General features: G+C 36.3%; 1 protein-coding gene across 2 annotated transcripts in view; it reads right to left on the minus strand.

Annotated features, from left to right (window-relative positions):
* Positions 1-22,610, minus strand: part of MED13L (mediator complex subunit 13L) — a 302,742-nt gene that overhangs the window by 237,447 nt on the left and 42,685 nt on the right. The window lies entirely within an intron of this gene.

Consider the following 22,610-nt stretch of genomic DNA (forward strand, 5'->3'; position numbering starts at 1 on the left):
ACTTAAAAAAAAATTTTTTTAAGGAAAAAAAAAAAAAAAAAACAAGCAAGCTACCAGCATTTACAGGATTACCTTCAACAGATATAGCCATAATTAGGTATTATTGTATTTCCAAAGTTGCCAAGCATCAGAACAGCTAAAACCTTAACTTAGGCTCAAACTAACAGAGCCCAGCAGTGCTTGTAATGGGCAGAGAAGGAATATTTCTTCATATGCAAGACAGAAATCATGGATACCAATACATTCAAGACTCATCAGTCTCAGAAATGAACATCTATCATTGAAGAGGGATGAATATAACTTACAGAAAGGGAAAAATATATAATGAGATGCAAAATTAGTTAGGGGCTATCAAGGACAGCCTGTCTTTTTTTTAACTGGCACTCTTCTCTTTATTATTAATTACCTGGGGGTCTAGAACATAAAAAAGTTGTTACTAAAGAACTGATTCACAACTGTCTATGTCCTCCTACTTAAACCTTCCAAAAGAACATAAAACAAAAATAAGTCTGCCATCCTCTATACAACTCGCTACTGACCAAGTTAAAAAAGAAAATGTGTGCTCTTGCTAGACTTCATTGAATATGCCTTGTTTTTGTAGATTTAACTTTGGAATCACAATTTATGTAATTATAAAACAAGATTAAACTTTTATATAACTAATGTCTAAAATATCAAAAGTAAAATTAAACAAAGGCACCTCACTGTGTGACCAGTTAGTGACAAAACCACACAGAGAGGAATTACTGACTGTAAATAGGATATACACAAAAGACGACAACAACAAAAATCTGCAAAAATACGTATATTCCAAATAGACAACAACAACAAGCAGTACTGTTTGCAGTAATGATATCGTTGATAGTGGTGTTGTTATTCTAAAACTGTTATATTTATAGTACATGATAAAGCATATGAGAAACAGAGGTGCACAGAAGCAGTCTGGGCACAGGAGAAAGAAGATACAGAAATAAGAAATGGCATTAAGTAAAAATCCTACAGTCCTGAACCTGAACTGCTAAGCATTAGTATGAATTACTGTATTCTTTATCTTAGAAAAAGGAAAAAGAAAGGACATGTATCTAGATTTGTTCACTGAAAAACCCTAGAAACAATGATTAATAGCAGAAAGAATCCCCAGTGCTCAGATTATGGTCTCTAAATGCTATATCCGCTTAAAGGAACCAGAATTCTTTGGCAAAATGGCTGATGACAGATCTGGAGCAGAAATGTTCAAGATAAGTCTGGAATATCCTGTCATTCCAAAAAACAAGGAAAGTATCAATGACTTCTACAGTCATATCAAAAGGACTCAGAAGCCATCTTAAATAGACTTCCACTGGCCCAAAGATGGAACAATTTAAACATCAAGAAGGGTAACAACTACAGTCAATTGAAACAATACGTTTAAACCCATGAATTCACAGTAACATTCAAGAATTTGAACTCGCGGGTCACTTTCAGAGGACTAGTTAACTATCACTCTATACAGTAAGGTTAACGTATATGAAGGTCTTTGGAAAGCGCTCTTCAAATGATAGTCATATCACACTTACCATTTCACTAATAACTCAAGTAAGATTCAAATATTCTAATTATAAAGGAAAAGGGACAAAATTAATTCATATAGTTTGTATGAATAAAGCATCAAAAAATGATGATGATGGTGCTGCTGCTGTTGTTATTGTTACATGGTAAAAGTGTGATACAAAAAATGGAAATGTTAACCCCCTGCCCAAAAAAAGGCATCATATATATTTTATGCATTCCAATATATGTGTATAAATATATACGTGTATGTGTGTAGATATGTATGTCTTCATAAAATAAAATGTACCTATGCAAGAATTATCAGTATTGACAGGGAGTGCTCAGAGCCTAATGGCTTTTTAAACTGTCAACATTTTAGGTACCCATTACCAATAGACTTTTAAATACTGAAAGCATATTACAGACGGCAGACCTTCCTTAAAGGTTCTGATTCCTGAAAAAAAAATGTATAAACAAAGGAGATATACTTCAATATTCAACATCCTTTAATAACTTCTACTTTGGATTAATTCAGAACCCTAAGGCCACACTGAGGAAACTTTTAAACTGTCCACAGAAAAATCATATAGGCTAGGCTATTTCCTTTATAAACTATAGCTTTGTTAAAAAAAAAAAAAAAAAAAAAGATTACTACAACTATGCCACATTATCAGTCTCTTGCCTCTTCTGATGCCTTGCCCAACATGACCACCCTACACTTTTTTGAAACACTAACTCAAAAATCACTGCTTTTCACCCAGTTCACATATTCTAACTCTACTATCCTCTACCATGCTTTCCTTCTTAAGTATTTTTCTTACTATTCCTCACTGCTTCCTATCCACTGCTGAAGGAGTGGTCCATCAGTTCCAGACCCACTTACATGGTCCCAAGACCAAAATAAAACCAAGACAATACTTCCTCAAACTGTGGTAAGCCCAGAAAGTTTCCAAGTGTGGTTCAACTATAATCTAAGCTCTCAATGCTAATAACATTTAACCATGGCTGAACTAAAGTTAGACTTCCTCCTGAAATAACTTTCCTAAAAGCACTAAGAAAGTTATTTTCCCCCTAAATTTTTCTAATGTTATATGGACAGTCGAATGCCACAAACTACTCTAAGTCAATTTCACGTGCCCTCCTTTCCTGCTGCAACCTAGGCATTCCATGAGCCATACACCATTGCCGCAAGGCAGGGAGGCAGGTTTAATCTAAAGAACAAATCCCATAAGCATGCTGAGTTAGCAAAGGCACCTACAAATGATTTCCAATCACCACAACAGCACACATTCTCTAGACCACATTCAAGGGTCAGAATCTTTAGTGAAATCATTTCAGAATAGAGTATACCTTCGATTGCATATCTGGAACTTCAACTACATTAAGGAAAATACACAGTTTTGAAATCATGCCACATTTCCATTGCTAAAGAAAATCACAAAAAATGCCATGCAAATGGTATTGATGATATTCTTACTGCTTCCAAACCTCTGAGACCATTTAGTAAATGTTTACTGAATGAACTGCCTTATGTCATGGAATATATATCATATCTAAAATTACTTAACATCAATCCAAAATAAAATAAACAGCCCAAAATCACTCATACAAGCAACAAACATATACATACATGATGTTTCCATAATGGTATCACAGGGCCCTAAAATCCAACCACCAGTCCTTCAGGGAAAATGCAAATGTTCTGTAGAGCACCTGACGGTCACTGCACAAATACACTACAAAAAGCCACCAAGGACTGTAAAATCCAAAACTGGCACAATTAATCTATCCCATTTATTTTTAGCACACAAGCAGAACTATACCAAAATAAACCTCCACAAATCCTGCCTGCACCTAGAAAAAAATGTAAATAGCAAACTGGCAAGATCATGAATACAGAAACCTCTAAATAAAGCTAATGGAAGTGGAGTGGCATTTATAAATGAAAGCTCATCAGGAGATCAAGATAAACCTTGTGAGAAGTAGATGTTGAAAAGCAGTCTTAGGTTTACCACATGAAGCTGTCAACTTGAAAAGCATAGGAAAACCATCAAGAAACCTCGTTTCCTAACATAATCAATAAATTCACTGCCATGTGAAAAAGGAAGAAAGGAAGAGAAGCACACAGAGAGAGAAGGGAGAGAAGTAAGGGAGGACTACTGGAGGACTGGGGGGAAATGTCATGATACCCTTTTTAAGACCCCAACCAGATGAAGAAAACATCCTACCATATTCCTGCTCAATGGTCTTCTGTTACAATACTTTCAGTGCCTCTTCCTTAAGATGGTGCCACAAATAGCCTTTCTGCCATTTCCAGCCATTGTTGGTTCTGCACCTATACCAGCACTGTCCAATAGAACTTTTTGTGCTGATGGAAATGTTTTTACCTGCACTGGCCATCAAGGTAGCCCCTAGCCATATATGGCTATTAAGTACCTGAAATGTGTCATCTGACTGAGGATTTCAATATATCATTTCATTTAATCAATTAAAATTTAAAGAGGCATAAGGTGAGGCATAAACTCCCGGGGGGGGGGGGGGGGGTACTTTTAAAGTATTATCTCTAAATATCAGCCATGTAGGCACCCAAAAACTAAGAGGCATACCCTGAAACTGATTTATACTCTGAGACAGATGAATTTGGGAGTTCAAAATAATATTTATGGAAAAAAAGAAATAATTTGATGATAATCCAGAAAGAGAAGTGACAAAAGAATAGAATACAAAAATAAATCGAGAAAGTTCCAAAATTTTGCTCAGTTTAAACTTTAAAAAAAAAATTGAAGTACTGGGGGGCACCTGGTTGGCCCAGTCAGGGGGAGCATACGATCCTTTATCTCAGGGTTGTGAGTTCGAGCCCCATACTGGGTGCAGAGATTGCTTTAAAATAAAAAAAATTTTTTTAATAAATATTTAAATGTAAAAACAAATAAAAGTACTCATCAAAGGTCTCAAACTGCCAATCTCTACATCCCTAATATAAAAAGTTTCCTACTAAATTACACTACTGTGTATAGCACATTTTAATCTTCCATTGCCTTCAGTTTAAAAACTTTGTTACACGTGACTGTGTTTGGTAGCATTTTCTGACAGTTTTGTGACATATTCTTAAGACCAAATAACTACTGAAATAAATTGAAATAATGAAAAACAACTTTTTTTAAATGTTCATTAATTTATGTGTATAACATACCATTTTCTCTGAGAAAGTCAAATCCACCAGATAATCTAATTATACACCTGTAATTAAATCTTAAAGTTCACAAACAACATCCTCTTAGAAACCCATGAGATTAAGTTGGTGACTATTTAATATGTTTAAGTTAATTTGTGTAAATAATTAGAAGTGATACCATTATTTTCTTACTTGAACAAATAGAACTCAAGAACAAGAGACTCTGTCGTGGAAAATCATCAAAACTTCTGAGTATCAGAGAATTCAATCCCACCATTTTCTTTTTTCTTTTCAGCCAAGTGTACTATGACAGTATTTCTTACAAGTTGGCCTTTCTACTAGTGTTTTTATTTAAGATCAAACAATTATAATGAAAATTATTCCATAAATACAGTACATATGGAGGAAATTAAATAAAATCTACTTCTACTACATAATACAGTATTCAAACAATCTTCTTTGGCTCATATAAACTGCCCCCCCACCCAAAGAAACCTTTAACCTACAGTCTGAGCAAAACACGTAAATAGAAAACACAATCAAATACTCCACTCTAATAATCTATTCATACAAAACAACGAGCTTTAAATAATATCAGGGATCTCAAGTGATTCCTAAAAATACACAGTCCTTACAGACAACAAAACTACAGCAGAAACGACACAGAGAGAATTATAACATAAGTTATCACCTTCCTTCTGAAACTAAAACTCCCAGTATAATCTCAGAAAAGTGGGGTTACACTCAAGGCAACTCCTTGACATGCTGCCATTAGAGCAAGATGATTGTCTTCTGGGATGTTGCTATGGCAATCAGAGATGGCTATCCTAAAAAGAAAACAGCAACTACTATTGTCAATTATAGTCTCAATACTAGCATCTAAAAACTAATTCAATGCTGGAAGAAAAGCTGTTTTATAAATGAAGTATAAAGCCTACTGCTTCCATAACCTGCTTGGCCTGATGAACTTCCATAGTATAAACTGCGGTTCTCACTCTCCTTCAATAAACCAAGCAAGATACCTTCCCACCAATTCCTTCCACCAGGATGGAGGGACCAACGGACTAACAGATGTATGGGAAAGAGGACAGGAAGCAGAATAGGAAGGGAGGGAGGGCAGACCTCCCAGCTATATAAAAACAAACCAGGAGTTTTTACCTTTGAACTGCTTCCAAAACAAAAGCAAAGGCAAAGGCAAAGGCAAAGGCAAAGGCAAAGGCAAAGGCAAGTATGGAGGAACAAATGTTCAGGAGCTTTAAAAAAAATAAAAACACTAAAATTATTTGCAAGTTTTTCCTAAAGCGCTAAAGTTACTTTTTAACATTTCGGAATTTATTTTTCCAAATTCCTAAGTGTGAGGCTTCTGATTTACCTGAAAGTAATGATGACTACCCAAATAAGAGATCCTTTTATTTTAAGGAGCATGTTTCTGGAAGAGAGTTAATTTAGTTACAAGTTAGAAAAGCCAAGAAATGCTTTCTGAAATCTTTGTTGAAAAACCCAGAATTTAAAGCTCAAATCTAGTAAAACAGCATTATATCCATCATGTATAGACTCCCTGTATAACAACCCCCTCCATATATACCCACACCCCTTACAGAAAAAAACTTTGAGGTGTCTTTAAAAGTATAATTAAGTCACATGGCAAAAAATGTTTCTGGGACCGTCTGACTCATCTTGTTAAGCAATACTTGGTTCTGGGAGTCAGGAGCCATTAAATGAAACTGGAACTCCTTACCAAGAAGCCATCTATCTTACCTTCCCTTAGACTATCAAAAGGTGAAGAGGAGGAAGAGGAGGAAGAGGATGAAAAGAAGCGGTAGTAGAAAAAAAAGGAAAAAAAAAGCTTCGTAGCCCTATTTCAATGTGTACGGCTACATCAAATATTTTCAAAATACTAAAAACCTAATTAACACAAAAATCGAAATTTCAATACTACATTTATATTCATGCCAAATGTGGATGAAATGTAAGTAACACTAAAATTCCTCTCTATTTAGGCATCAACATCAAAGGAAAATATTATTTTCAGCAATAGCTTCTTTCTTCTTAGTTTCCTTCAAACAACTTAAATAGGAATGAGTAAAATGGCTGGCTCAAAATCATTTCATTCAACATGCTCAAAGTAAATAAAACAGCCCAGTCCATATTATCACCAAATGATAATTTATCTAACTCACTGTAATTTCTATCAAGTGGCCAAAATTTGGTTACCTCTGTGCTACTTTATCGCTAAAAAAAGAAATCCTCATAACATAATTAACCTTTTGCTCCACAGAAGTATACCTTTATTGGATAAACTAAATTCAGACCTCTTTGAAAATGTAAGTGAGCCCACCAATGTGGCCTCACAGAACTAGTATTAAATAGTACGTTAACAGTGTCTCCAGGACACCCTTAATTTTACAAATTATCAAAATCTACATTAAAATATCAAAGGATATCTTATTTTTCTTACCTATAGATCCACAATGCCTAGCACAGTATTTAGGAAAGAGTAATCGCTCAAAGTGTGTTTAATGGATAAAATATGAATCCAGCCTCTTTCCCTACACTTCAGGTAGATTAATTTTAATGAATAAAATTCTTTCACACAAAAGTTCAATATTTAAGAATCAAAAAACCAGATGAGATTAAAAATATACAGAACAGCTGTTTAGTGGTCTTCACTGTTATCTCATCTACAATGGTGGAACAGACCCCTAACATTCTCCTTATTACCAACTTCTTGGCTCTAATTTACTTAACATACTGCAGTTCAGATTAATCCTTCTAACTGCTCAAGAATCTCAAGAGATCCCACGAATGGTCTACTGAATGGTGGTAATGCCTTAACTCAGTATTCAAGTTCCCCCATGATCTGATTCAAACTACCTTTCCAAACGTATTTCTTCTTCTTCTCTTGATCGCACTCTTCTCAAAAGCCAAGAGGAAATTCTAGCTGTCACCAGAACTTCTCTACTGCTAGTCACTTTTAGTGAACCATCTTTTCTCCTTCCTGCCCCTGAAGCCCACATGTCCTAGCTCAGCTCTTTAAAGCATCATTTTAAATGCTACTTCCTAGGACGCCTGGATGGCTCAGTGGGTTGACGGTTCAACTCTTGATTTTGGCTCAGGTCACGATCCCAGGGTCATGGGACCAAGCCCCATGTTGGGAGACTACCTTAAGTGTGGAACGTGTTTAGTATTCTCTCTCTCTTCTCTCTCTGCCCTTCTCCCCCACTCATGCTCGCTTGCTCTCTCAAAGAAAAACAGAAACGCCACTTCCTCCATGGAAGGTACCTAATCCCAGTAGCTACAGGTCATCTCTACTCTTCCAAGTTCCCAGAGCACTTTACCTGTATCTCAACTATGGTTCCTGCAACATGATAAGGTGCACTACTATTACTGACAGTCATCACTCCTACAAGCACCTAAGACCTTCAAGAATCGGCGTGTGGCTCAAGAAAGAAGGTGGCATAGATGCTTCTAGAAGGAAGCTATGTAAAAAGGCAGGTCTCAAAGCAGTTGAAAAAAGTGAAAACCATGGCAAAGGCTGCTTCAAGAACATCGAGTTTAAAGATGTACTTACTTGGTGGTGTAAACACCAGAGAAAATTATTGAAAGGTGATTTTCCTGCCCAATATAAGAAGCACGCAGCCACGCATGCTCATTCCTCCTCTTGTGTTCCATACTCACAAACATCCTACTCAATGTAAGAGATACAGCAGGCCAAGAGAAATTTGGTGGTTTAAGAGATGGTAATTGCAACAAAGACCAATGAATGTGCTATTATTGTGTTTGACACTGAAAATCCCCAACCAAGATGTATCTAACTAGCAAGGAAATCTGGTATATGGAATATGTAAAAACATGTCATAATAATATATGACAGCAAAGGTGATTTTAAGGACAGAAAACTTTGGGCAAAATCCACTATCTTCCATCAACAAGGAAAACTTTAATCCCTTGACTTTTTTTTTTTTAACAAAACTGGTGATAAGCTGGGGGGGTCCATCCCTTTAGCTTGATAGAATATTAATTGAAGACCTTCATTCAACTGTATTGAACTAGCTGCTCTTACCCTATGATGGTTATCACTGCCCAGGAAAGAGAGGGCAGCATATGATCAGTACAAAGAGGTTGCATGGGCACCTACCCACCTGGATGAAGATACAACTTGTATAAGATAAAAGCAGAAGCCCAGTGGAAAAAGTCCAGTTTTCCAGTATAAGCAACTGTCTATGAGATCAAGGGTGCAACATGGAAAAAGTTAATCTTTGGATGCGGAAAAACATAACTACTCAGCAATTTTTCTTAAACTTCCTATCTTGAACTTGCAATTTTAGCTGACCTGAACCCTAACTGTGACCCCCTTGAGTTTCAAACATAAGATTAATAAAGTCCTATCATCCTTCTCCCACCAAATAAATAAATAAACATCTTTTTTTATGTCCGACATGCCCTACTTACCAGCATTAAGTATGCCTTACTTACCTAGCTCATCTTTCCTTTTTTTTTTTTTTTTAAATGTTTTTATTTATTTTTGAGACACAGAGAGACAGAGCATAAGCAAGGGAGGGGCAGAGAGAGAGGGAGACACAGAATCCGAAGCAGGCTCCAGGCTCTGAACTGTCAGCACAGAGCCCGACACGGGTCTTGAACTCTTGGACTGTGAGATCATGACCTGAGCTGAAGTAGGACGCTTAACCGACTGAGCCACCCCGGCGCCTCGCCTAGCTCATCTTTCTATCATCCCAGGGTACTGGCATCTTACAAAAGACTAAGCTCAAAAAAAAAAAAAACTTAAACTTTTTAAATTTTTTTAATGTTTATCTATTTTGAGAGAGTGTGCGCACATGCATGCGTGAGTCGGGAAGGGGCAGAAAGAGGGAGACAGAGGATCCGAAGCTGGCTCTGTGCTGACATCACAGGCCCTGATGTGGGGTTCGAACCCACGAACCGCAAGGTCATGACCTGAGCCCAAGTCAGACGCTTAACCGACTAAGCCACCCAGGCGCCCCAGTTTAACATTTTAAACTGAAGAAACAAATCCCTGATGTCATAACAGGGACAAGAAGAAGGAAGAGGGGGAAAAAATTGAACAAAACAAAAGCACTACTCCTATCAGAGTATTTACCACCCTGTTTTGTACCTACCTGTTTACTTATCTAATTGTCCCACTAAATAAAGGATACACTGAGAGATTAAAAACAGAGTTGTCCAGTTTATCAGTGAAAGTCAAACAACTAGCACCTCATGTAGCCCGTGTTCAAAGTATAATAACAGCTGATGACTGAACTGAAAAAAAGACACAGCAAGAGTGAAAAGAACCCACTAAACGAAGCACCCATAAGGTGCCCTCGGGGCTCTTGACTTCAGCTCAGGTCATGATCTCCTGAGATCGAGCTGAGTGTGGAGCCTGCTTAAGATTCCCGCCCCCTACCCCGTTTGAGCGCACATACACACTCTCAATAAATACATAAACAAATACAGGTGCCCTAAATTCACATTTTCATTAATCAAATTTCGGGAAAAATGGAACAACTAATTACATACCTCTAGCTCCTAGCAGGCAGTGACCACTCATTCACAGCACACAGCATAGCATGCACAGCATTCAACAAATGCTGCTGAACTCCATTTCACCCTGCCCTCCTCCAAGCATTAACAGACTCACTAACATAAAAGGATTCAACAGCGTTAGGTATCCAATAGTAGCCTTCTCTAATTAAACTTCTTTCAAGTCATTTTAGGAACTACAAAATTTTATTTTAACCCAGAGGCATTCAGTGATAAAATTTTCTTCAAATAATACTTTTTGTTAACAAGCAGAAACAGAATAAAAGATAAGATTTTTATTTTTCCTAACTTTACTTAATAGTATTCTTAATCTTGCTCCATAAAGTAAAAACTCTTCAGATCTGCTGTTTCATACTCTGAGCAACTACTGCCCACTTACCCTAAACAGAAGGAAGGGAGGAACCTGAGGATCTGCTTTTGCTCTGCTCACAACTGAAGATGACCCCACAATGCCAATTACAATCACGACTAACCAACATTTACAACAGGCTTTTTATATCCACATGCCTTTTATCCTAACTCTAGAACTCATGGTTCAGTACTCTGTGTACTTTTTGGCATTTTCCAGAAATTCAATCTTCAGAGAACAGCTTCATACTTAACACATCAGCATTTTGTCTTTTGTGACATCAAAGGCCATACTTTTGAGAAAAGAATAATTAAGTTGGAAAAGACTCTTTGATTTCAAATATCTTCACCAAATAACCAAAGACAAAATCTGTAATTTAATAGAGTGCTTATTAGCATTATGCAAAGCGCTAGACTAGCAGTAAAATATTCCACTGCTGGTTCGTCCAAAGAATTGACATTTACAACTCACTGGTAACTTACATTTTCCCCCTATTTTCAGGAATCCAAAAGCCAACAAAGGATAACCTTAAAGACTTTTTCAATTATAAAAGAAACACAAATGAACTGGAGATACTTGTAATTTTTAAATGATCTAACTAAATCTATAATTTATATCATAGTTCTTACAAGTTAGTGTCAATGGATATTTAAATTATAAAAGCCAATTCCACAAATCATTTTAGTTCAAAATATTCTGGAAGCAGATAGAACATCAATAATAAAGAGATGGTCATTTAAAATTTTCTTTTCCTATACACAGGGGTGCCTGGGTGGCTCAGTCATTAAGCATCCAACTCTTGATTTCGGCTCAGATCATGATCTCACGGTTCAGGAGACTGAGCCCCACATCACGCTCTGTGCTGATAGGACAGCATGGAGCCTGCTTGGGATTCTCTTTCGCACCCTCTGTCTATCCCTCCCCACCCCGCATGGTGTGTGCGTGCGCGTGTACTCTCTCCCTCAAAATAAACGTTTAAAAAATTATTTTCCTATACATTAACTGAACTTACTTTTAACTGAGTTTTAAAAACATATAATCAAGGAAAAGGAAATAAAGAGGAAGGTGCCTACTCATAAACATGAAGAATTAGATTTAAATTATCTTCATGTAATAACATTTCTGCCACATTTAAAAAAATCAGGGCAAAAAAAAAATAAAAAAAAATAAAAAAAATAAAAAAATAAAAAAATCAGGGCAAAGAAAGGTAAAGGCAGATGTCATTTTTACCAGTGTTCTAGTATTATAACAAACTATTTAGGGGGCAAGCCTAAGATAGATCAGTATTACAATATACAAAAATGACAAAATACATTTATTTCAGAAGAAAATAAAGATTTCTATATCCATCGAATTCATTCTTTGCATCTCTCAATGATATTTAGGACTTCTTTAACAAAGCGCTATATAAACATTGATTCGTGTCTTTATGTTCCTAATGTGACCTCAATTAAAATCCTCGGATAACCATCAAACCAAAATTCCAGAAGCACTCATCGTGTGTGTGTGTGTGTGTGTGTGTGTGTGTGTGTGTGTATGTGTGCGCGCGCGCGCGCGCACGTGTGTGTATTAATTTAAATGTTTGTAATTTAAAATCTATACCATTTCCAGGCAAAATTATTTTGAAGGTAAAATGTTCTTTTTCAAGGAATGCTCAAACTTTTAAAGCCCAAAGACCTAATTCCAGAAACTTCTTAAGTTTAGCTGCCCAACAGTTTTTGTGTGAAAAAGCAAAATTATCTGTAACGCTATCTACCTAGACTAAAACTACAATGCATATAGATTATCCTACTTTACCTGTTAGTGCTACTATAACCTAGTAAATCTTTTCACAAGATATGTATCCAGTAATCATAACATCATTGAAAATCTCCAAAAAACAATAATCTGAACCACTGTTCCAATGAATATTTACCTTTCCCAAACTCTCTGCTCCACTATTCCCTACTCAGAGATTTCCCAGAGAGAACAGGGAACTCAGTACTTACACAGCTCCCTCTCAGATTCCCCACTTCTTTCAGCAGGCCATCCTAACACAAAAACTGTGCTCACAAAGAGCCCATAACCAACCAAAGGTTTTTTGCTTTGATATACCTAGACTGGTGGAGGCAAAATTTTACAGTCCATACACTTGAGAATTAACCAAATAAGTGGTCATTTTGGGGGCAAAATACCCAACCTTGGGAAAACTAAAAAGCTGGGGAAAGCTGTGTAGCTCTGCTCTAACTGAAACATCCCAACTAATACACTTCTGAGCTAAAAAGCCAATGATTAGTCTGCAGTCCCTCTAGTGTTCAACTAGTTAAATTAACAGTCTCGATATGGCAAAGACTGATATTTCATAACTACTAAGTCTGTTCCACATGCAAAATGAAAATGAATTTTATAAACACAAAACAAGGGGCAAAACAGAATCAGCAGAATCTTAAATTTTTCCCTGTAAATCATTCAAGCTGAGATTCAGAAAGAATAAATCCAAAACTACTTTCAAGTGCAAGATTGATCATCAAGCACCCAGCATGATGCCTAGCACATAACAAGTGAACTATAAATATTTGATTATTGTCTGGTTCCCGGTTTCAACATATAACTATTTCAAACTATCACTTATTCTCAATTTATTGCTACTATAAAATTAGGCACAATAAGCATAAATAAAAACTATTCTGCAAATAAAAAAAAACAAATGTAGCAAGGAAAAAACAAACAAACGTAGAAAGGGAAATAGACTTAGATGGCATGCAACATGAATGGGAGTAGTAATTCCTGTTAATCCAATATCCCTTGCTAATTCTATATATGTTAATAGTTAGCAAAAAGCCCAAAACACTCTGGCCAATTCATAATTAACATATACTATACACTTAACTATAATTTTCAAGGGTTAGATCACAACCCGACTTAAAACAACATGGGACATGATTTCAATTTTTTATTCTAAAATCTTTTCAGCAGCAAAGGGATAGATATCATCAACCATCCTTGCACAGGCAAAGCCAGAAAATAATCAGTTATACGATACTTTCTTAGAAATCAAATACTTATATATAATTTAATTAAAATTGACAATGCTAAGCGAAAAAGAATTCAGTTTTTATCCACAGGTAGAAATTATGACCAAAACTTAGTTCTAAAATAAATTCATGAAGATTTAAATAGTTTGACAGTGAGGTTCATTAAAGGAAAAATACGACTATGAAAGGCATTTATACAGCATTTAAGTCTATGAGCTTTTCATATTCACTTCATATTGTATCATAAAATAAAGCTGTAATTCCCACAGTACAGATAAGAATCAGACTAGCAAATTTAAATGACTTGTCTATGAGACGACATATATAACAGGACAAGGCATGGTATGAACACTCAATCTTATTCTCAGTTAACTTACCATACTTATCTATGGTCTGTATGTCTCAAAAGGTAAAAAATAACAAAAGAATGGTAAATTTCTTCCTGGCTGGCCTCTGTTACAGTTTGGATAAGTGAGGGTGAATAGGAGGGAGTAAGCCACAGTCCAAGACCTATACTTCCACTGAATGCCAGCTAAGGTCACAAATGGAAAAAGAAAATGATAGATGGTTTCTGGCCAAGAAAGTGTGATTCAAATGATGGAAAGACCCTTCAAGCATCCTCTGGGAGATGTGGCTGCATTCCATGTGTTGCCAAACGGAAATTTCAACCAATACAGGAAATTCAAGCTCCTGGAGGTGTTTGTGTGTGTGTGCACGCCCAAGCATCCTTGGAAGAGACAGATCAATGTTGTTAACAGTCTTTGAAAAACACCTTCTAAAATTACAGAACTTGTAAAGTACTAACTTGTTATCTTACTACACTTGACGGACACAAAAGGCTATCTTTATTATAACAAGAGAAAAATGTATACTAACACTAAACACTGTCTATTAAGGATTTCATTGAAAATGTTTGTTAAATCATATACTATCTCCTTTTACCATGTAGTCTATAGCCATGGTATTTTAAAAAGTGAGCAATTAATTCAGGATTTCAGGGTGAAAGAAAGCTCAATGAAAGCTTTCCGTCAATTTCATTCTCTAGTGAAACAGGCAGTTCCCGTAGAGAGCCCCAGCAAAGCAATGTTACCTAAACTTTTCTATGTAGCAAATATCAACTCTAGTGTTGAGCTGGCAATTTATAACATATGTAGGACACCCAAGGTCATTCAATCCATGATTTATTTATAAGTTAACAAGCCTTCACACATAAATACCATGAAGCACTTTTACCCAATAAATAGTACTCTCCCATTGCCTCTGTTCTACAAGACAATCAGAATATAAGCTTTTTGTCAACTGCCCAACTACTTGCTATCTATAACGCTAATGGAAATAATTTATGGAAAACTGTTCTATTTTAATAAAACTTTTAGAATTAAACTGTAGGCTGTAAAAAAATAAGCAACTGCAAAAAAAAAAAAAGAAATTTCTATTACTGTCTTTTCAATATACAGTTAAAAGGAAATCAATGCATCAAAACAATCTTTCAAATGTGGTCATTTATTTTCTTTAAAACAGTCTTCTAAACAACAGCATGTTTTTCTCTCTGATTCAAAATACTGGGAGGACTTCAGAATATTCAATGGTACCACACTGATAATCTTTATACAAACTTCTATTACACTCATTCACTCATTAATTTATTCAACAAATATGTGCCAGGAATTATGCTGATCCTGGAATTACAATGATAAGCAACAGTCAGATGCAGTTCTTGCCTGCCATGCAGCCTACAGAGAGCTTTCCTTCTAGTCCTATTCAAAAACTCCCAGGGGCGCCTGGGTGGCTCAGTCGGTTAAGCATCCGACTTCGGCTCAGGTCATGATCTCAGGGTCCGTGAGTTCGAGCCCCGTGTCGGGCTCTGTGCTGACAGCTCAGAGCCTGGAGCCTGTTTCAGATTCTGTGTCTCCCTCTCTCTGACCCTCCCCCGTTCATGCTGTCTCTCTCTGTCTCAAAAATAAATAAAGGTTAAAAAAAAATAAAAAAAAATTAAAAACTCCCAAAAAACCCAACTACCTACAAAGTCCAAACTCCTTGGCCTAGTGTTTAAGCACCATCATCATCAGGCACAAATATGCATTTCCAAATACACAGTCAACTTCTCACCTTTAACTCTTCCCAAATAGGTATTCCAAACTTTCCTACTCTATATTCTTACACATGCAATCCTATATATGTGAAGCGTGCTTGTCCTAACACACATACATATTCATCCAAATACCAAAATATTACCCATTCTTTAAGGCTCAGCTCAAGAATCAATTCTTCCTTAAAGCTCTGCCTCCTTCCACATAACTCCAAAAATCCTGTATGCCTCTCTCAGGACACCTATAATAATACTCTATGTACAAATGCTAGACCCTCTATTTGTCAGCTTCTAAAAAACAGCATACATTTCGGATTTAGTTCTATATTCTGCAAAGCACCGAACACAATGTAGGTTCAATAAAAATCTGTTGAATAAATACATGGTGGTAACTAAATATTAAAGATTAAACAGGGATGAATGCTTATGTTTATAAAGCTCAAAGAATGCTTTTAAAACATCCTCTCATATATTATTATATCACTGTTACACAATAGCATGAATTTTAATGTGTGGGCAACTGAGCTGAATTGGTACTGACCTCAAGACACCCCATGAAAATGTTTTCGCCCCCTGAGGATCATTGCCTCGTTGTACATTCAAATATGTTTGAGGGCTTTGGCTAACGGAGTTCTCGTTAAAGAAGACTTTACTTTAGCAATGGCGATAACTGTCCAAGCCACGTCTGCTTTTCAAATCAAGAGCCCCTCTTTGTTACACTCTTCATGAAACCAACTAACGGCAGGATAAATTTTTCCATAATAGAGTCACTGTCAATAAATGTTATTTCCTCCCCTAAACAATCAGAGTTGTATGTAGTTTTTCCAAGGATGCTAAAGCAGGTGTCCTTTCCGTTATTAATACACACGAGGTGACTTTTAAATAAGTTAAAAACATAGTGCCTGAAAGTGAACTGAGAGTATCTAAAGTTTTCTCATTTAGACTAAATGTATTTCTGTGTAAATTAACATGCCCTCTTATAAAGAGGAATATTAAAATCACTTAAAATAAGTCCAAGATTACCTGTGAAAAAATAAAACAATCTTCACGAAGAAACCTCATCTTGACAAGGTTCTTCACACTTCCTGATTCAGGCAGTCATTCCACAGACCCTTGCCTATTTGCTAACAGTGTCAGAAAGCAAGCCTTCAAAAAGATTAACAAAAAGTCTGACCTCTCCCAAGGGTAGCAAAGCCATAAATAAAAGTATTCTTTTAATGGAAGATACTCTGCATGTGACATTATATTAAATAGGAGGACAAAGTTTCCAACAACAGATCTGTGAATGCTCTAACCTTCACTTTCCCATTGTATATATACACACTCAATCTTTTTCACACAAGATACTTTGTCTTCATCCAATTTTTACGTTATTAATTTTTTTTATCAAGGCAGTTCTGCTGCATGATTAACTACAAACTGCAGGGTATTATTCTATTCTATCACAATACCCTGGCAACCAGCTCATATTCAGTTACACTATCACAGCACCAAAAAAAACAAAAAAAAAAACACCTAATTGTATGATCATGTGGATATTATAGAAGCCCTTTAGTTCAATCCTAGATGGGCCTCAAGAGGATAATGCTTATTCTGTTGAACTCACTGCCAAATCACAATATGAAAGAGCCAGGATCAAAACAAGACCCAATTATAGAAAGAGTACATTTTATCAATGTCGGGCTTATAAGAAATAGGTATGTGGCCCAGTACTTGTAGAAAATTGTTCAAAAATATTTACACAGATGGGGCTTTAAAGGACATTATCACACACTCACTAGCCATAATGATATTCAATGAGCATCTCTCAGGTACTATCAGGACGGCATCGATCACAAAATACTCAAAGCGACAGAACCTAATTTCATAATTCTCTAGTACTTAAAGCAGATTTCCAAACTATTGGGAACTTTTGGGGTGGGGGGAGAAGCTGCATATTTATGTGTTATTTCTACATTAAGATTTTTTTTAAAAGATAAGCTGAGTAGAGCTATCTATCAAAGTCTAGCTACCATTTGCTCAAGCATCATAAAACAAAATAGAAACAACTTGTAAATACTTTTTCAAACAATTATTCATGAATGTTAAGCACAGACATCTATAAATTGATTTAGCCTAGCACACTTTAAACAGGTCCGGAAACCAAGCAACTCAACTAAATGGTAGCCTCAGCAACCACCTCCTGCTTCCCCCAATAGTCACCCTGTCCTTTACCGTGTATTTCTGATTTATCGAAGTCCGAACCTGTGATGACACATCTATAAGGGGGGGGGGGGGGGGGGACCTCTTGATAACAACAGATATGTAAAGTTACTTCAGTAAGATATTTTATAACAGCAAATGTAATCTCATATAAAGTCTAAATAATCAAACGCGTCATACTCCTGTCAAATTTTTATGACTCCAAAATTATTTTTATTTATCTTTACTTTCCCTTTATCTTCAGCTGTGTGCTTAGCAGACTAGATGTTTATGAGCTGACATTATTGGAACCAACATTTGCCAAGTGTCACAGAAAACACTTAAAATCAAAAACGATAGGTCCTCTGTCCAGTATTCTGCAAGCCAGTGTTCTTTCTGTAAGTACAGGAAATAGATTTGATTGGATATAAATAGAATTAGAAGAGTTATGTGGGTTTTATGTACGATGGTTTGCTAAACTTGATATGCTCATTTTATGTGGCCCAATCACATAGTTTCATATTATATATGCAGTTTTGCAGCCGAATAACGGTTTCGATTTTAAAACTGAAATATGCGTCTGGGTTCCACTACAACTAGTGGCATGACTGAGTCACGGGCTTTTTCTGAGCTTCGCTTTCCCTTCGGCTAATTTCAACCATATAAACGTGAGAGGACCTTCTCTGAGTCCTCTCAGCGACGACCTAGGAGATGCGTGCTCACCAGCTTCCTTCCTTAGAAAAGCCCAATTTCACTGGAGGGACTTTTCACTTCGTGTCCTATATAAAAACCGTGAACTTCAAGTGAAGCTGATGTGATGCCATCTGATTGTGTCAGCAACGGATTTGCTTGTAGGTTCCTGTCAGTAACGAATTTGCTTGTAAAATGGGCAAAAGGTGCTGTTCTCTACATACATAATTTTACATCTCTACCTCACTCAATTTTAATATCCAAACACATAGTTTTTTCTGTAACTAATTAGAGCATTAAATCCTACTAACAGTTAAGCTTTGTCTCCAATTTGTTACATTCACATTCTTGTATCAACCTCCCTAAAGAAGAAAGTAAAAAAAGAAACTATGTTACAGGTCAAAAAAATCTTCATATCATCTTAATGTACAAGAACCTCTTCTAAATCTTCAAGTTTTGTATTACAGAGCAAGACTTGGAAATAAAGCGTACGTAAGAGGCGTGACAAACAAGCTATCCTCAAAACTGCTAAATACGTCTGCATCAGTCACTACATATTCACCACTGAAATTACTGACATAGAAGGGGAACGAGAACTGTAACATACCAAATAACGGTTTCTCTAGCTCTACATTAATTTTCAATCCTACTTGTTCCAGTGGCGACTTTAATACCCCATCAGTGGGGTTTCGCTCAGGTTTACTTTATACAAATAGGGGACTTTATATCAATGCAAAAATATCAAACTGTAATGCCTATACCTACCAAAACATAAATCCCCCCTAAAAATCCACTGATTAAACTTTTCCCTGAAGCAACAATCTTTAAATTATAATTTTTTACCAACTGTTTAATTTTCCTATCATTAGAACATAAGCCCTTTACATGCTATTTCACCACAATCTCAGTATAAATGTCTCATTTTTCATAGAAAAAGCTAATTACACGGTTCAGTAAGTTGCCTGTGGTAACACATCGATTTTATTTACATTCCACAGCTAGACTTTAGCTTGTTCTCTCAATTGCAAACACGTCTAGCTTAATAATTCTATCTAATCCATTCGATCTTTTTCTATTCTTCATCTGAAAGAATTCTGACTCGCACCGTAACTTTACAATATAAACGCGCTGCTTACCAAAGTATTAATAAGTATTTCATTTTCCCCTTTAAGGATATAATTTATGATTTTCTATTTAATATTTCAGTTTAGTATGCACTGGAATCATTTGCATAATTATCAATGAAAACTATTACTATTCTATAGCTTTAGCAAACAAATTCTTTTAAAAATAAACATAAGAAAACAGAACACACTATAATTAGTTTAAAAGTCAGAAATTTTATATCAAGACTTGAATAATTTAGATCCAGTGAAAACAAGAAATACTTACTTCATAAACTATCTAGAACTAGCTACCACCAGTTCCCACTGATTACGTGCTTTCACTAAAAGTGCTGTTTCTCATAACATACAAATGTATTCTACTACTATGTACATAATAACAGATAGGAAACAGATACAAAAGTTAAACTAAAATTTACTTTTCAGGTGCACTGTGGTCAAGAAGTATAATGCCATGTAATAAAATCTCCATATAGATGTTGGTATGTAAAATACTACAAATCCAGAATGATGCAAAAAAATTTCACCTGTTTTCAAAATCACCGGAATCATATACTTGAAAATAAACCCAAATAATTTCATTCCTGCCAATTTTATATGTAAAAGGGTCACTATTTTCCCAAAAAGCAAAATTTTTCATTTCAATTAAGAATAAAGTTATTTAACGGGGCTCCTGGGTGGCTCAGTTGGTTGCGCGTCTGACTTCAGCTTGGGTCATGATCTCACTCACAGTTCACAAGTTCAAGTTTCCCATAGGGCTCTGTGCTTGACAGCTCAGAGCCTGGAGCCTGCTTCAGATTCTGTCTGCCTCTCTCTCTGTCCCTCTCACTGCTCGTGCTTTGTCTCTCTCTCAAATATTTTATTTTATAAGAAAAACATTGTAAGAAAAATTTTTTAATGTTTATTTTTGTGTGTGTGTGTGAGAGAGAGAGAGAGAGAGAGAGAGAGAGAGAGAGAGAGAATGCGCATAAGCACGGTGATGAACAGAGAGCGAGGGAGACACAGAATCCAAGGCAGGCTCCAGGCTCTAAGCTGTCAGCACAGAGCCTGACGCGGGGCTCGAACCCATGAAATGTGAGACCGTGACCTGAACCGAAGTCAGACATTCAACCTACTGAGCCACCCAGGTACCCCTAAAAAAATTTTTTTTAACTTTTTCAACATTTATTCATTTTTGAGAGACAGAGACACAGCTGAGCGAGGGAGGGGCAGAGAGAGAGGGAGACACAGAATCCCAAGCACACTCCAGGCTCTGAGCTGTCAGCACAGAGCCAGATGTGGGGCTCAAACCCAAGAACTGTGAGACTGTGACCTGAGCTGAAGTCAGACACTTAACCAACTAACCTACCCAGGTGCCCCTAAAAAAATTTTTTTAATTAAAAAAAAAAAGAATAAAGCCATTCACAATGTTAACTAAAATTATTTCATTTTCTCAAAGATAACCATAAATCAAAATTCAACTGAAAATTCAGACTATAAGATACGTAGTAATAAATTCCTATATACTTTATTGCTTATGATTTTAGAAAATTCAATGTCAATACTTTTCTTTTTAGTATGATAAGCAATAAGGCTATTCAGAGTTTGATTCTACCATCATAATCTGCCTTGGTTAGATCTTCGATTCTTTTCTTCCTTCTCTTCTCTGTCCCCTTACCTTTTCTGTTACCTAAGAATGTAGTCTTTGGGTGCCTGGGTGGCTCAGTCAGTTAAGCATCCAACTTCAGCTCAGCTGAAGATCTTGCAGGTAATGAGTCCAAGCCCCGCATCAGGCTCCACGCCAACAGTGCAGAGCCTGCTTGGGATCTCTCCCTCGCTCTCTCTGCCCTTCTCCCACTAGAGCTTGCTTGCTCGCTCGCTCGCTCTCTCTCTCTCTCAAAATAGATAAATAAACTTGAAAAAAAAAAAGAATGTAGTCTTCTTTGGATCTCTGTTATTTTTAAATAGCTCAAAGTTAGGTTTTTCCTCAAACCAGATTGAAAAGCTGTTAGGGCAAAGGATATTCACAGTATCAGAGTTTTGCCCCAAATTCACCAATAATTACAAAAAGAAAAAGGTATCTTTACACAGGAAAAATCTGGTGGACGCTATCTTAACAAAGTAATCAAACATCAAAGGATCAATATTGGAACAGATGAACATGATATGCCTCTGATGTGATGTCACAGAAGTACTTATCACCTAACTCAATATTCTTGCCAAAAATGTTTAACCTGGATCTAATCATGAAGAAACAATCAGACAAATTCAGATTATGAAAAATTTGACAGGACAACTGAAGTGTTGCCTTCAAATTACATCAATACAATGAAAATGTCCTACATTTTCATAGAAGTTACATGATGAAGTGCTTAAGGGTAAAGGTTCAGGACTACTAGGTATTACCTTCACATGGTTTAGCCAGAAAAAAACTTTGTCTTCATGTCTGTAAATACTTTTCAAAATGAAAAGCACAGAGGGAATCAGGTTCTGTATTGGAAATTGCTGAACAAAGGCTTTATCAATCCCATCATTTGAGATTGTACGTTATAGTCGAAGTATACAGATGAGAATACCAGCAAGCTGACTCTCCATTCTCACCTCTCAGCCTCCCTCATCCTTACAAAATGCCCGCTTGTCCCCAGAGACCTGTCATCAGTGCAGTGGAATATAAAACAGTATTAAAGTTGTCTTAAATTATCTTACACTGGCCAATGTCAGAAAACCAGATCCCCTTTTTCTAGCTCTCTAATGTCTAATGCTCTTTTTTCAAGTGTCCACATCTCCTGGCATAGGTGGCAGCACTATGAAAAACGTTTTATTTTATGAAAAATAAAAAAGATACTTACGACTATAAATGCAACAGTGAAGGTAACAACTGCCAATCTGCCCCTACACTGACAGTAAAGCCAATTGC

This window comes from Panthera onca, chromosome D3 (genome assembly GCF_046562875.1).
Source record: "Panthera onca isolate mPanOnc1 chromosome D3, mPanOnc1 haplotype 2, whole genome shotgun sequence".
Lineage (NCBI taxonomy): Eukaryota > Metazoa > Chordata > Mammalia > Carnivora > Felidae > Panthera > Panthera onca.